This window comes from Carettochelys insculpta, chromosome 3 (assembly GCF_033958435.1).
Source record: "Carettochelys insculpta isolate YL-2023 chromosome 3, ASM3395843v1, whole genome shotgun sequence".
Taxonomy (NCBI): Eukaryota; Metazoa; Chordata; order Testudines; family Carettochelyidae; genus Carettochelys; species Carettochelys insculpta.
The window spans coordinates 99377861-99390264 of record NC_134139.1 but is presented as its reverse complement, the minus strand read 5'-3'; the positions used below and the strand labels follow the sequence as shown (position 1 = coordinate 99390264).

The following is a 12404-nucleotide window of genomic DNA, read 5'->3' as shown; positions in this document are numbered from 1 at the left end:
AATTCTCCCCCGCGGCAGCTCTGAAGTGTTAAACTTGGAAGTGCCAGCTTGCGTGTAGCTGCGGCTAACGTGCCAATACTTTGAAGTGCCTGGGCAAAATTTTGAGGAGTGAAGGGACTATGAAGTTGCCCAGGCACTTCGAAGTACCAGTGGGTTAGCTGCAGCTACATGTGAGCCGGCACTTCCAAGTTGGACACTTCGGAGTTGTCACGGGAGAATTAGCTTAATAAAGTGCTGCATATGCAGTGCAGCACTTTGTTAATAATTTCCCAACAACCTAGTTACCATCCTCCCTTCGAAGGAGGGAGGTAGTGTAGGCAAGCCCATAAGGATTTTATTCTGCATCCAAAATTTATGTGAATAGTACAAAAATCCAGTGGTTTATGGCTGGCCCCCTATAGGGAAATACTTTGAATTTCCATTTACTCAGCTATTAAGTTAGTCAAACTTGCTGGCTGAAGCCATCTCTTCTGTGTCAATACAAAACACAACATTCATTCAAAATGGTATTTGATACAATCATAACTTGTTCTGCAGCTATTAAGAAGCTATATAGGTGCAGTGAACCTTAAAAGCCAAGTTGTGGGTTACAAGGAATTCAGAAGTTTATTTCAAATGTTTTTCAGGCATAATTTAAAAAGTATGTAAATAAACAAGAGAAAGGTCTCTAACACTGGAGTGTTATGTCTGTAGATCTTCGAAGAGTCCATTCTTTTTCAACAGTTTCACCTTAGTCCAGTGTTCCCCAAACTTTTCAGGGTTGTATCCTCTCTTACACCTTTCCACACCCAAGACTGGGCTGAAGCTCCCAAGGGTTGGGAAACAGAGTGGTTAAGGGGCCTGGGCTGGGAACAGAGTTGTAGCCAGGAGTGGAGCCATGGCCAGGAGTTGAGGCCAGGTGTGGAGCCACAACCTGGCTGCAGTTGGGGGAGTCGGGGCCAGGGCCAGTGGAGCAGCTGGAGTAGAACTAGGGGGTCAAGTGGAGCTGGGTGATACTCACTCCCTACCCTCATGGCGGCTGGTCCAGGCCCCTCCACACATCTCCAAAACATTCCCCCGTGCCCTCCTAGGGGAAGTTGCCACACAGTTTGGGGATCACTGGCTTAGTCCTTCTTGTGAAGGACTGGAAAGTACATAAAACATCATTCACTGGGCCAAATGCTTCTCTCACTTATTCCTTGTAAATGCATGGACTTCAACTGAATGAATCTAGATTAACACACGTTTAAAATATTTAACTCCTGAGTTGTTTTCAAGAAAATCGGTTTCACATGAAGGTGAGAATTAAAAAGACGACAGTCTGGTAACTTTAACCGTCTCTGAAATAGTAGGTATTATAGGGTCAGATACCGATTCATTGGCAGACCAGTGTGATGAAGTATCCATACCATTTACTCCATTACATTCCATGACTCAACTCAGAAGTTAATGTTTCAGTTCCATGACCTTCTACTGAAGCATATGATATTGGCCACTGTCCAACACTGGATACTGGACAACAGGCAGCATTGATATGGTCTGATATGGCAATTCTTATGTTCCAGTGAAGTGTTTGAAGGATACAGTCTACATCAAGGAGCTGAGGGGATATTTTTTCAAGAGACAGGGAACAGCAGTCATCTGGGATGTAACTGTGAATGTCTCCATTATCCTTATAACAACACTTTATATGTTCAGAGCATTAGTAAAAGAGCATTAACTCATTAGTTCTAATAACCTCTCTTTAGATCTGAAGGTAATTATTATTTCCATTTTACCAGGGCAGAACTGAAACCAAAATATGACTTGCCAAAGGCTACAGAGCAAGTCAAATTGCAGAGCCATGATCAGCATGAGGAATTTCCGTATTGTTTGAAACCACACTGGTTTAGCATGTGTAACATTAAAAACAAAAGAATCCGAGTATGATCTTGACATAAGTGATACTCTGAAAATGAGTCATACAATTGAACCATCCATTGTGTAAAAAAAGAGTAGAGCCAATGGAGCATTGTAAAATTTGACATTCTTGGCCTCCCGGAAGTGTCCCGCAGTGCTCCAATGTGACCACTCTGGCAACTGCTTTCAGCTCCGTTGCACTCAGTTGTGCAGGAAGCAGCCCAGGAAAATCTGAATTTCATTTCCCATTTGACCAGCATGTTGAATAGGCAGCACACTGCAGCAGTACATCTGCCATGAATTCTAAGGATGGAGGACAAGCTGCAATATGGAGCATGTGGCAGATCCAGGACTTCATTGATGTGGGGGGTGGATGAATCTGTGCTGTGAAAACTATGAAGAAGCAAAAGAAATACAGATATATACTCCAAGATCTCACAGGACGTAGAGGAAAAAGGATACACCAGGGATGCTCAGCAGTGCAACATGAAAATAAATGGGCTCAGGCAGGCAGTAACGTAAAACAAGGAAGCAAATGGACATTCTAGGTCATCACCACAAACATGCCACTCCTAGGAGGAGCTGCCTGGAATTCTAGGGAGTGACCCAATCCCCGTCTGTGGATACCTCAGAAGAGATTCCACAGGAATCCTCTAGCAACAGCAAGGAGGACATGGTGGGTAAGGAAGAGGAGGAGGATGACAATGATTTGCAAGCATATGGGGCAGCTGATCTCACTGACAGCCAGGAACTTTTTTGTAATTCTGGATCTTATCCCCTCCTCCCAGGACATTTTGCAGCCAGACCCTGATCACAGGGAGGGCTCCTCTGGTGAGTTCTCACTTTTAATCATGCTACAAGTGAGCTAAGACAATTGGATGTGATCTATAGTGGTCGTTGTACTTACACAGCCTGGAGCCCGCGTACCAACTTGTTAATGTGTCTGGGCATGGAGCTCTGACCTGGCACATCTCCATAAAGCTCTCAGACAGGTACTCTTTAATTCTTCTCATGAGATTTTTGGGGAGGCCTGCCTTATTCCTACCACTACAGAGCAGTGCAGCACAATGACCAGCCTTGTGCCCACATTCAGTCAGTATGTATTCCTTATTAATGTTTGTTCATCTAAGGAGACTAATATCTCTTTTTGCAACCTAGAGGAAGCAGGGGAAGGCGCTTTAAGCTACTATGTGATAGCACAAACTGCTCTGCCATGCCTGCATCTCCCCCAGTTAATCTCCCTGGGCTGCTGGGAGAAGGGAATTTTTGACTGCCCCATTCAAGGGGGTAGGGGCAAGGGAGGAAGACCACATGGTGACTAAGAAAGCCAGACACGCAGCCACAGAGAGGACAGCGCAAACTGCTCTGTGATGCCTGGACCATCTCCCTCCCTTCCTTGAGCGGCTGGAGGAAGATAACTTTTCATTGTCCCAGCTAAGGGGAAGGGTTGGGAACCATGCAGCAACTAGCTATAGGGAGGAAAGCACAAGCTGCTCTGCTAAGCCTGGACCACCCTCCTCCCTTCCACAGGCTGTTGGGAAAAAGGAAATTTTCACTGTCCCAGACACAGGGAAAGGGGAGCCACTCTGTGGCCGAGAAAGCCAGGCATACACAGTGACCACCACTGCCACAGCTCCTAGATCTCCCCTGCATCTGCTTGCAGCGTGTACAGCTGCAGAGACTGCTTTGCAATCACAGGCTTGAAAGCATGCCCAAAATCTGTGCTTTACTATGGCTGGAAGCAAACAGTGTCAAGCATGTCCCTTAAGATCTCTTTATAGTACTTGCTGCAAAGAGGACACTTGAAAGCCAAAAATTTTCCTTGCACAGGATATATCCCCTTTGTCTTTCACAGAAGTTCCTTCATGAGATTCTTTTGTGTGCTGTTAAACTTATCTACTGTAAATGTATTTCCTCACTGTCTGGCCTTTACTTATGTTTTGTTGCAGTGTGCTCAACAGCAGGCTTTTTGACCACCACTTGCCCACCATCTCCATCTATTAGACTGGCACACATCCACAGAAGAAAACAAACTTAGGAAGATATGTTCACAGATCACATAGAAACCACCTGCAAGGAAAAGGCACAGTTAAATGTGTGGAGCTAACCATGCTGGAGCAGAGGTGAGAAAGGAGAGCACATTGGAAGGAGAAGAGAGCGCATGAGCTGGAGACCTAGAAGGAGATGTTGCAGCTGAAGAAGCAAACAGAGCTCCTGTTGTGCCTGGTACAGGAGCATAGAGCCCCACTGCATCCCGTGAGGAATAACATGCCCTCCTCACCATGTTCCCTTACCTCCATGCTCAGCAGCCCAGAATGTGGGCGGGAGAAAGTCAAGGGTAGCCTTGCATTCCACTCCCAGGCATGCTTCTGAGAGAAGGCTGATATTCCCCCACCTGTGATGGCAAAATACCCTTGCTTACCCACCCCCAAAGGCCATGTCATGAACTTCTTTATTGTCCCGAATAAAAATAATTAAGCTCAGAAACCCAGTCTCTTGGGACACACAAGGGATGGAGGAAGTGGTTTGTAGGATTTAGAGCCAAATACACATCATTCAGGGAGCTCTCCATAAGAGCAACAGACATGACTGTCATGTCACTGTCTGGTCATTCATAAAGCTGTTTTCCAAAGCCTCCCTAACTATCAGTAGACCTCACTGTGCTCTTATTGTTCTGGTGTCTGGCTGTCCATAATTACTGGCCAGGTGATCTGTCTCTATCTTCCAGCCTGGCATGAAATTTTCCCCCTTTCTCTCACATAAATTATGAAGCACGCAGCAGGCTGCCACGACAAGGGGAACGCTGCCTTTCCTGAAGTCTAACCAAGTCAGTAGGCTCCTGAACCTGGCTTTTAAATGGCCAAAGGCACATTCTACTACCCTTCTGCACATGCTCAGCTTGTAGTTCAACTGCTCCTTACTGTGGTCCAGGCCGCCTGTATATGGCTTTATGAGCCAAGGGAGCAAGGGGTAAGTTGGGTCACCCAGAATCACTACTGGCATCCCTGCATCTCCACTTGCGATCTTTTAGTCTGAGACGAAAATCCAATTCTGCAGCTTTCTACACAGTCGTCAGTTCCTAAAGATGTGTGCATAATGGTCCCCTCCCAACCATCCCATGGTGATGTTAGTGAAATGACCCTTGTGATCTACCAACGGCTGCAACACCATGAAGAAGGATCCCTTGTGGTTTTATGTACACTGTGTCAAGGTGGGCCAGTGCCAAGATAGACGTGTATTCATTCCATCTATCGCTCCACCACTGTTAGGGAACCTCGTCAGAGCAAAACCATCCATTATGTCTTGCATGTTTCCCAGAGTCATTGTCTTTTGTAGCAGAAGGATATTGATTGTCTTGGCTACCTGGATCACAGCAACCCCCACTGTAGATTTCACCACTATGAATTGACTACCCACTGACTGGTAGCTGTGTAGTGTTGCAAGCTTCCACAGAGCAATTGCCATATGTTTGTGAACTCTCTGAGCAGGTCTCATTTTACTATCACAGTGCTTCAGGATGGTGGAAAGCAATTCACAAATTTCCATTTAAATGGCATTACATATGCAAAAGTTTTATAGCCACTGCTAATCAAAGCATTGAGTGCAGCCAGCTTCTTCCCATTTCTCCTCTCCAGTGTGTCTCACTCATATAAGTCCATGTCCTTCTCAGAGTCTTCATTGCTCTCACTGCTGCTTAGGCTCTGCACATACTGCAGCACAGTGTGTGAGGTGCTCATAATACTTGCCACAACAGTTTTAAGCTGTACGGGTTCCATGCTAGTCTTGCAATGGCATCTGCATAATATGAATAACGGGCATCAAAACACTTCCCTGTGTCTACACGAGCCTCTTTCTTTTGGAAGGGGCATGTTAATGAGCGGGTTCAAAAGATGCTAATGAGACGCTGCTATGAACATGCAGTGCCTCATTAGCATAACGGTGGCCACAGCGATTCAAAAGTGCGGCTTTTGAATCACGTCGCCCATGGAGACGGGGACTTTCCGAAAAGAACCCCCCCAGTTTTCGAAAGCCCCTTCTTCCTATCTGGTGTTAGGAAGAAGGGGCTTTCAAAAACTGGAGGGTCCTTTCGGAAGGTCCCCGTCTCCACAGGTGGTGGATGATTCAAAAGCATGGCTTTTGAATCGCTGCGGCTGCCATTATGCTAATGAGGCACTACATATTCATAGCAGTGCCTCATTAGCATATTTCGAATGCTCTCATTAACATGCCCCTTCTGAAAAGAAGGGGCTTGTGCAGACCCAGCCTTTTTGCTTTTGCTTTCCAAAGGGAGGCAGAGGAGACAAATGCACTATGGGATGCTGGCAACACACAACCACCCATGGCACATTTTTCCCCATCATACACTGGGACAGAAACCCACAAAGCAGCAGGAATTGTGAGATAGATACACCCAGTGCATTGATGATAAAAGTCAGAGCTGGCAATGTTAATGGACACATACTGTCCACTTTATGTGCCACTGTGGACAAGCATCCTCAACTTTGTAAAATAGTGTTAGAAAAATTGACCATAACAAATTCAACCTAATTTTGTAGTGTGGGCATACCCTAGGATGCTACAGGACTTCTTGGTATTTACAAATAACAGGGTTCAGTTTGTGTTTCCAGCAGTTTTTCTGCATTCATACTGTGTTTGTGAACCTCCCCTATCATGTTTGTAATAGTGAATTCTGTGAAAATCTGGACAACTTTCCCATGGTGCTTCAGACCTCTGTTCAGTAAGGTATTTAACACGTCCTGTGCAAAGCACCTGAGTTGTCCAATTGAAGCCAATGGGACTGCAGTACTCACATTTAAATAGTGTTCCAAATCTGGACCCCAGTAAGGGAAAGTGAAACCTGAGGACACACACACTGACTGATTACTATCAGCAACATGTGAGACAAAACACTATGGGCTTCAGACTTCACAAAGAGCTGTAAAGCTGGACTAGACAAACTGGTTATACAAAGAAAGTTAGGGTATCTGGTTCACATTGCAAAAATATCCTGAACTTGTTACAGCATGATGTTGTATGTCAGCCTAGGCCTCTGGCAGGCAAAACAAAGCTAGCTCAACACAGTTACTATATTTACCACAGTTACAAATAGTTTTAACCTTGTGTTCAAACACAAGCCATGTGTACAGCCAACCATGCCAGCAACTCATTACAAGTTATAGCATGAATAGGACCTAAAATACTGCAGGCTGTCTGCCACTTCTGTTGTTAACTTACTGGTTATTGCTGACATGCACTGGGGCAGCCTCTGTTCCTTCCCCAATTCTTAGTCTACCATGTACCTCCTTTCTCCTGTATCATTCTGTACAGTGTCTCCTACTTAAGATATCCCTTGCTCTGATCCATCCCTACCTGCTCAGATACCCAGGAACTCCTGTGCCTCTATCCTGTCTGTAACTTTACATAGACTTGCATTCCCTACCCCTTTGTTTAGCTCCCCTGCTTCCCTGCTCTAGCTGCACTAGCACTGAGCAAGGTTTATAAAAAAAGCCATATAAATGAGCATTTGCTGACTTGTGCCTTCGACCAGGGGCACACAAAGTGGGGGACCAGCTGAAGCCCATCAAAAATGTGAAGCTATCTTAATGTATGTGTATTCACATTTATATACTGATTAATCAAGCTTTTACATACTACATACTTATCTTCTTAGTCCTGCCAAAAGGTTTTTTTTTCCTTCATATGAACATAACCAAAATTTCCCTGTGGTTGGATTACAGGAAACAGGTTGGGGCCACCTGCTAATTGCAGGGATAGAAAAGCGAATCCCGATGTAACAAGTCTGCTCACCCCGCCTTAGGCCTTCATCCGGGCAAAAGGTCCTTTCTGGACCAGAGCCCCAAGAAGGGGGTAGGTCGCAAGTCAGGAGCAGTCACTAGACCATGGCAGGCCCAGCTACTGGCTACGACCAGAACCACCCACACTTCCCAGCAGCGGGGGAAAGCCCCCTAGCCTGTTCTCAGAAGTGACCCACCGCCAACCACTCCCCCGAAACAGGCCTGCGGGGGGAAGTAGGAGGGGAATGTACCACTCGCGACTCGCTCCCCGTCACCCCCGGCGTGCGGCGCCCCCGAGGAGCGCCTCTGCCCCCGATTCCACCTGCAGCCCGCCCGGCTTCCCCACCAGGCCCAGGCAGCCTCGTGGAAACCCCGGGCACTGGAAACTCCCGCCCCACCCACCGGTTCCCACAGCGTTACCTCCCGCGCAGCCGGTCACCGCCAGAGCTTCTGCCCGCGCCCAATGGGCGCGGACGGGGGAGGAGCCGGGCGGGGTGGGGCGAGGCGGGACAGGACGCCCGAGGGGCCGGGGTAACTCTCTGTGCCCGAGCCAGGCGTGCCAGGTTCCCTGGAGGACGCAGCTGGAGCAAGCAGCGGGGTCTCGCCCTTTCGCCCGTCTTCCTCGAGCGGTGAGTCCCCGGCCCGCCGCGTGGGCAGAGCGGCCTCTCTGGCCATCAACCCCCTGCGCGTAGAGGGCCGGCGCTGCCCGGGGGAGCCCCGAGTCCTGCCCGAGAGGGTCGCGCTGCGCTCCGGGCTGGGGGCGGCGGGCTTGAGCCGAGCCGATGGCTTCGGGGCAGGTTGCAGCGGACGGGCCGCTGCTGTAGCCGCCGGAGCTGGGCGGAGGTGCGGCGGAGGAAGGGGATCGGGGGTGCGTGCATCGCTGCAGGGTTTTCCTCTTGCAGTAGGGACCCGAGGGCGGTTTGCGTGGGAAGCCAGGCAAAAAGCAGCAAAGTTCTGGGTCCCTTTTGGAAAGCGCCCCTGCGCGGAAACCGTGAAGCTAAGTCCTTTCCGTCTCTCCGGGGGAGTGATGGAGCCGCACGTGAAGTGCCTCGCCGTGTCAAACAGACGCAAAGGAGAGAGTAATGTTGTATAGGAACTAGCTGGCGTTGGGAGCTAGGGGGAAGGAAGGAGCTGGGGGGGGGGGGGCGAAGGTGGGGTAGAAGGTGCTAAGTGAATTTACGCTGTCTGGAAACTATTTAGACTACTTTAAAGAAGTCTTCAGCTGTCATTTCTTAATCCTGTCACTAAGGAGAACAAAGTCAGGATCTCCCTCCTCCCCCAGTCTATATAACCTAAAAAATGTAGGGTACCAGTATAAAAAAAGAAGACACCCCTGAGAGGGAGTGTATCTGTACCAGTAGCTGCCCACTCAACCTTATGTTAATGATTATATACTAACATACTTTTCTGAAAGCTCAAATATGGTAACCCTAACAAAAACGAATTTCTTCAGCGGTTTTGGCTGGGTATTATAGTCCTAACCCAGATCATATGTGTGGTATCAGAGACATAGCCTAGTTAGTCTGTACCGTCAAAAACAGCAAGAAGTCCTGTGGCACCTTATAGACTAACAGATAATTTAATTTGGAACATAAGCTTTCTTGGGCAAAGACCTGCTTCATCATCAGATCTGTTAGTCTATAAGGTGCCACAGGACTTCTTGTTTTTTTTATGGTATGTATAGTTGGCTTTAGATCTAGTATATAAAAGTGATCTTACTCCACCTAGTTGCCCCACAATGACCCATGGTATAAATGACTGAACAAGTTAGCTTTCTCTGGTTCTTCTTACTAACTGATTGGCATTGATATTCCTGATAAAATGAATACCTCTATATATCTGAAATTTATGTTTTGTAGCCCAGCATGAAATAGCAGGACCAGAGGACTGGCTGAAAATAGAAAATTAAACTTCCTGTTTTTAATTGTGAGAATAGCATTTAGAATTGTGAGGCCTTCTTTTAAGAGTTCAGACATCAAGAAAGGAAGATGGTTTAGTTCTCAGAAGAACTTAAACTATGGCATTGTTTTCTGATAGTACTGCTAGTGAGCACTTTACATTTTCAAAGGGCTGCGCAATTATGATGATGGGGAAGTAGTACAGGTACTTCCCAAATTACAAATATCTGACTTATGAACATACACGCATACAAACAAAAACTCACCTGTAGCCACGGGGTGCCAGCAAGAGGCACAGGCAGCAGCTATTAGCCAGGATGGCCAAGAATGGTGTTTCTAGCCTTGGTGTGTCAGAGGCTGGAAATGAATGAAAGGCGAGGGATCACTCAATGACTGCCTGTTCTGTTCACTCCCTCTGGAGCATCTGGCATTAGTCACTGTCAGAAGACAGGATATTGGGCTAGATGGACCTCAGGTCTGACCCAGTATGGCTGTTCTTACGTTCTTATGTATGCTTCTGTCCAGATGCCAGCTGCAAAGCCACCCTCTGGTCCTCCAGAGTTATCCCTCCCTTGCTTGCTGGCACGCTATACCCTGGTGAGCAGAGGTTGGGTGCAGCCTGGGATGGGGAGGGTGGAAAGCAGTTGGGGGATGATGATGGTGGCTATCAGAGCTGGTGGGGAGTGGGGGCCAGTGGGGGATAGGTCTGGCCAAAAGAGCTGGTACTGATCCAGTTTGCAGGCTGGGTGGGGGGAGGGAAAAAGGCGGGGGGTGCCCAGAAGTCCTCTTCAGAAATTTCACCTAGCTCTTCATCCTCCTGTAATTAAACCAGCCTTTCCTCAAACACTAACGCTGAAGGTTAAATAAAAAGCTATTTCTACTCTTTCATTCCAAATATACAGTATTTCACCTGTATTACAGATTAAGTAGGTTTTTGTGGGCGAGCGTGGGAATTGATGATGTATGATATTGTTTCTATGGGAAAATGCATTCTAAGTTCCGAACAACCAACTTACAAATGAGCTTTCGGAACACAACCCATTCATAAATTGGGGACTTCCTGTGTTCTTACCTGAGGCTGAGCCTTTAGAATGATACTCTTTCTTATGGTACCTTTCACACACAAATAATTGTTGCTCTCCTGCTTAAGGCTTGAGAGGATTAACTACTGCTCACACTGTTGAATGACCCATTGAATAGCAGTTGTATTTATGAACCAAACAATGGGCTTAAGCCAGCTGGTCTCTGTTTTGTTTTTTTCCATTTAGACTAAAATGTTAGGGTTAGGTTTAGGTTTCTGTTAAGAAGTGTAAGATGAAACATCTTCTCATGGATAATGTGCCTAATGTTTCTGTTTGTTATTTTCTGTGGTAATAGTAGCTTCTGATCATTGTAAATAAGTAACACAATAGCATACAAAATCACAAGCCATACCATGCTGTCATGGAGATTCTGTGTCATTTGATTAGGTTTATTGCTAAGCTTCTAATAACTAATACTGTTAACTTATTATTTTTATATTGCTGGTAAGTCTAGACTTTTATGTCGGGGGGCGGGGGAGGGAAGAATGTCAGGAGATGACCTCTCTTTGACAGAAATGTAACACTAATTTAGCTTTAGTCAGAGTCACTACTTGCTTTATGGTGGTAGTTTCTTTGCATGTTTATGGAGCAGAAATAGTGCGATAGCCAGACGCGTGTGTTTGTATCTGACTCAGAAGGAAGGAGTAAGAGAGAGAGAAAGCGAGTGGAATTTCCTGTGGATTTGTGCTGTTGGAATAGGGTTTCCACTCTGCAGGCAGGATCTAGTTAGAAGATGTGTTTTGTACAAGGGAGAAGTAGTAGAGTGGCCATCTAGTAATTTTTCTGCTTAAATTCAATACAACTTTCCATTAGAAACATTTTCAATTATTAAAAAAATGAAGTATCTGCTTTCCTCAACTTTTTTTAAAATTGAAAAAGATTATCCAAACATGAAAATATTTCCATTTGCAATTGCTGAACAATTTTTAATGAAAAAGTCAAAACGTTTGCAGAATGATTCCAGCCATCTCTACCAGCACCATTAAGAGCTGGATTGTCTCACTAAATGTTTGTATTTGAGAGAAAAGTTTGAAACCTGAGACCGCACACAGGTAAAGGGAAAGCAGCTTTGGTCACTGATGATATTTTATTGGCTGAAATCAGGTGGGAATCTGACCAGCTTCTAAATTTGTGAACTTCTTGTGACAAACTGACACTTGCTTTCATGCAAGAAGGCCATATCTCATGGTTACATCCCTTGTCTACCATAATGATCTAAGACTTAAATTCTAAGTCTTTTTTTGGCACAAGTCTCATCCAGGTCCATTTCTGAATCTTGAGCCACAGTGGGCCAAACGTCAAGAAGCTTTGTGGAAATTTAAATTTGAATTCATAAGAATGAAGTTGAAAAACCAAACTTATTAAAAATCAAATTTATCTCGTAGTGTAAACAGCCCCTGCCACTCTCTACACAGTGGAGGAGACTGAGATATAAAGCTGAATATTGCCATCATTCTGAAAAGATGTCAGCCCATTCCTCCTTGCTAAGTCTCATGAGCTTAGAACGGGAAAGTACCCTAAAGTTTCTTTCTGATAGGTTTCAGAAAATAACAACAAACAAAAATTACCCACAGGCAGCCCCATATATTCCTACAAATCAGCACCTCATTATCATAGGATCAATGACTGCTAATAGATCTAACACTAGCACTACAGAGCCTTTTAAGATACTGATTTGTGTGGCTACAGATGTGGATTTGTAAATACAAACAAGAAAAACACCTTGTGAAGTTATATGTGCTTGATCCAGA

The 12404-nt window shown here is 45.9% G+C and overlaps 1 protein-coding gene across 2 annotated transcripts in view; it reads left to right on the top strand.

Annotated features, from left to right (window-relative positions):
• STX11 (syntaxin 11) overlaps positions 1-12404 on the top strand; it is a 54783-nt gene that overhangs the window by 21423 nt on the left and 20956 nt on the right. Inside the window, exon 1 of one of the 2 annotated variants that reach the window (XM_074990441.1) lies at positions 8172-8302. The exons of the other annotated variant lie outside the window; for it this stretch is intronic. The gene's annotated coding sequence lies outside the window, so the exon portion shown is untranslated. Of the gene's footprint in view, positions 1-8171; positions 8303-12404 lie in introns of those variants that run through there. 2 annotated transcript variants of the gene reach the window in all.